The sequence below is a fragment of the Schistocerca cancellata genome, chromosome 4 (assembly GCF_023864275.1).
Source record: "Schistocerca cancellata isolate TAMUIC-IGC-003103 chromosome 4, iqSchCanc2.1, whole genome shotgun sequence".
Classification (NCBI taxonomy): domain Eukaryota; kingdom Metazoa; phylum Arthropoda; class Insecta; order Orthoptera; family Acrididae; genus Schistocerca; species Schistocerca cancellata.
In genome coordinates this window covers 78,201,720-78,206,064 of record NC_064629.1, presented here as the reverse complement: position 1 = coordinate 78,206,064, position 4,345 = coordinate 78,201,720, and positions in this window count along the sequence as shown.

Below are 4,345 nucleotides of genomic sequence, written 5' to 3'. Positions count from 1 at the left end.
GCAGCTCTAACACCAACTACTACAGGAATTTTTCCATGAGTGACTGCAACACCCACTACACTGTCACCTATAAGCTTAACCAGCCTCCCCTTCCCATACCTAGTGAAACCTGATCTACTGATAGACCCAACTGGCACCACTGAGATGTGACCCATTCCCTCTGCCATCAGCACCCTCACAAGCCCCATGTTATCGCACCTAACAGCCACATTAAGATGAGGCCGATCATGACACTGAAACAGTTGCACGAAATGCACATTAGTGCCACCAGTTTGATTAGCTAACTTTACCAGGTCACCACCAACATCATATTCCCCATCCTATGAAGACTGTTCCCTGCTCCACCCACTATCACTACCTGATCCTCCTCCATAAAATTCCTACATAACTCCCATATGCTGTCAGTCACTTAATCCAACCCTGCACTAGGCTTCACAACGTTGATGACCTGGTACTCAATCCCCAACACTTTCTGCAAATGCTGGCCCACACCTCTACCATGAAAACTACCTAACAGCAGAACCTTCTTTTTTCTGTTAGACTTTGCAACTAACCTAGGCTTCCTGATTGCTGAAGACTGCTGCATGTTCCCTACATCTACAGCTACACAAGGTTCCTCTCCACTCAACTCTGACAGCTGGTCAAATCTATTGCATATACGCAAAGTAAAACTGTCTGCATGCCTCCTTTTCTTAGCTGCCTTCTTGTCAACTGCCAGTTCCCATTCCGCAGCACCCTTGACCCTCCTCAACCTATCTAGTTCCTCCTCTGCGCATTGTAACTGCACCTGAAGGGCACAGAGCTTATGATCCTGCTCCTCTATCAACTTATTTCTGCAAGAGATTCTGCATTCCCAGGAGAGGATCTTGCTAGAATGCCCACTGGCTTCCCCCAAATGAAAATACTTTGAACAAATCCCACACCATAACCCACTTCTACAAACCTACAACAGAGCCCACACTTCTCACTCATGGTAAAATTTTACAGTTACTGAAAAAAACTATATGTCTACACTACCAGAGTTCAGTTACACCAGTAGAACTATTTATAGAACTAACAATAGCAGTCTTGAAATTTTCTGTCTTCTAAGAAAACAACTACTTGTATTAATACTACTACACCACACCTAATACCAACACCAACAAAACTTCACAAAATTATTAGCTAAAACCAAAAATTCAAATGGCCACTGGAACACTAAATGAAGTTAAAACACTGAATGAAAATTTTACTGAAATATTTCACTAGAAACAATAAGAAACATCAGTTGAAAACTAAAGCATGAAATTTACTAAACGACTTCAACACACAGAAAACTCTAAAAAACACAGTGAGTGAATGTTTCCAACAGTTTATTACACCATTATTTTGCCAAAATCGGCATGAAACACCGCTGAAAACTATTATCTTGTTAGTCTCAAAAATAAAACAAATAAAAAAGATGGAAGGTAGCTTCTAAACAGAAACAAAACAATGCTGATACAACATGAAGTACATTCATTTCAAGATGAGAGCATCCAATTACTATATCAGAAAAGTATATTGAATTTAAAAGTGGATAACATCAACCAGGAATGGAATAATATAACAGAAGCACTAATTAAAGCAGCAACGTAAGCACTTGGTGCAAGAAATAAAAGCCGGACGGGGTGGGCGAGCGGTTCAAGGCGCTACGGTCGCAGGTTCGAATCCTGCCTCAGGCATGGATGTTTGTGATGTCCTTAGGTTAGTTAGGTTTAAGTAGTTCTAAGTTCCTTTTTTTTTTTTTTTTTTTTTTTTTTTTTTTTAATGAGTCTACGGTACAGGAATGATGAAACACACAGTATAAATGAAAATAAGAAACATGCCTACTTAAAAACTTTAAATTCTCTGGATGATCAAGATTTGAGACTAGATTATAAAAGAGAATCAGCTCTAGTGAAAATGGAAGTGAGGCAAGTTAGAAAATTGCTGGGAAAATTTTATTACAGGTATTGAACGTGATGTAAGAGTGAGACAAGACAAAGCACACAAAATAATGAACCATTTAAACAAAGAAGATAAGAGCAATCTAGAAATGAACACAATATCTGAAACTACTTGGTTAAAATACTACAGAACACTCTGGGCAGATGTGCAAGATACTCATATGGTTCTGGCTGATGCAGACAGGGCTTAATAACACCAGAGGAACTACAAGATGCAATAATTTCTAGCAAAAAAAAAAAAAAAAACAGGAAAACTCCAGGATGTGATAAAACCAATATAGAACAGAAAAATATGCACCAAATACAAAGAAGGGAAAGCAGAAAGGTGGAAGAAGTATATAGAGGGTCTATACAAGGGCAATGTTCTTGAGGACAATATTATGGAAATGGAAGAGGATGTAGATGAAGATGAAATGGGAGATATGATACTGCGTGAAGAGTTTGACAGAGCACTGAAAGACCTAAGTCAAAACAAGGCCCCAGGAGTAGACAACACTCCGTTAGAACTACTGATAGCATTACCAACTGGTGAGCAAGATGTATGAGACAGGCAAAATACCCTCAGACTTCAAGAAGAATATAATAATTCCAATCCCAAAGAAAGCAGGTGTTGACAGATGTGAAAATTACCAAACTATCAGTTTAAAGAGCTATGGCTGCAAAATACTAACATGAATTCTTTACAGATGAATGGAAAATCTGGTAGAAGCCGACCTCAGTGAAGATCATTTTGGATTCCGTAGAAATATTGGAACACATGAGGCAATACTGACCCTACGACTTACCTTAGAAAATAGATTAAGGAAAGGCAAACCTACATTTCTAGCATTTGTAGACTTAGAGAAACCTTTTGACATCATTGACTGGAATACTCTCTTTGAAATTCTGAAGGTGGCAGGGGTAAGATAAAGGGATAAAAAGGCTATTTACAATTTGTACAGAAAGCAGATGGCAGTTATAAGAGTTGAGGGACATGAAAGAAAAGCAGTGGTTGGGAAGGGAGTGAGACAGGGTTGTAGCCTATCCCCTATGTTATTCAATCTGTATATTGAGCAAGCAGAAAAGGAAACAAAAGAAAAGTTCAGAGTTGGAATTAAAATCCATGGAGAAGAAACAAAAACTTTGACATTCACCAGTGACATTGTAATTCTGTCAGATACAGCAAAGGACCTGGAAGAACAGTTGAACAGAATGGACAGTGTCTTGAAAGGAGGATATAAGATGGATATCAACAAAACCAAAACAAGGATAATGGAATGTAGTTGAATTAAGTCAGGTGATGCTGAGGGAATTAGATTAGGAAATGAGGCAGTTAAGGTAGTAAATGAGGTTTGCTATTTGGGGAGCAAAATAACTGATGATGGTCGAAGTAGAGAGGAAATAAAATGTAGACTGGCAATGGCAAGGAATGCGTTTCTGAAGAAGAGAAATTTGTTAACATCGAGTATAGATTTAAGTGTCAGGAAGTCCTTTCTGAAAGTATTTGTATGGAGTGTAGCCATGTATGGAAGTGAAATGTGGACAATAAATAGTTTAGACAAGAAGAGAATAGAAGGTTTCGAAATGTGGTGCTACAGAAGAATGCTGAAGATTAGAAGGGTAGATCACATAACTAATGAGGAGGTACTGAATAGAATTGGGGAGAAGAGAAATTTGTGGCACAACTTGACTAGAAGAAGGGATCACTTGGTAGGAAATATTCTGAGGCATCAAGGGATCACCAATTTAGTATTGGAGGGCAGCGTGGAGGGTAAAAATTGTAGAGGGAGACCAAGAGATGAATACACTAAACAGATTCAGAAGGATGTAGGTTGCAGTAGGTACTGGGAGATGAAGAAGCTTGCACAGGATAGAGTAGCATGGAGAGCTGCATCAAACCAGTCTCAGGACTGAAGACCACAACAACAACAATGTAAAAATAAGAATACTTGGTTTTATGAATATGTTCTGACAAATTAGTTACCTACATACCTGAAAAATGGAACCCATCCTAGATACACCCAGTTTAAAAGAAAGGAAATAGACACAAAAGTCAGAATTACAGAGGTATCATTCTTCTAAATGCTTGTTATAATATATACACTACAATTTTAACAAAACAACTAGCACCAATTGGTGGGACTATATTATCAGATATCCAATGTGGTTCCCACAAATGAAGGTTATAGTTAGACCGTATCTTCACTATGACAGAAGTAATAAAAGAATACTGTGAATTCAATTTACCAACTCTTGCCTTCATTGACTACAAATAAGCATTTGATAAAGTAAACCGGAATAAGTAGTGGGAAATTTTAAGAAACAGAGAGTTCCCATCACATCTTTAGGAACTGTGCAGGGTTTATATATGAATTACAAAATACAAATAAAAATAGTAG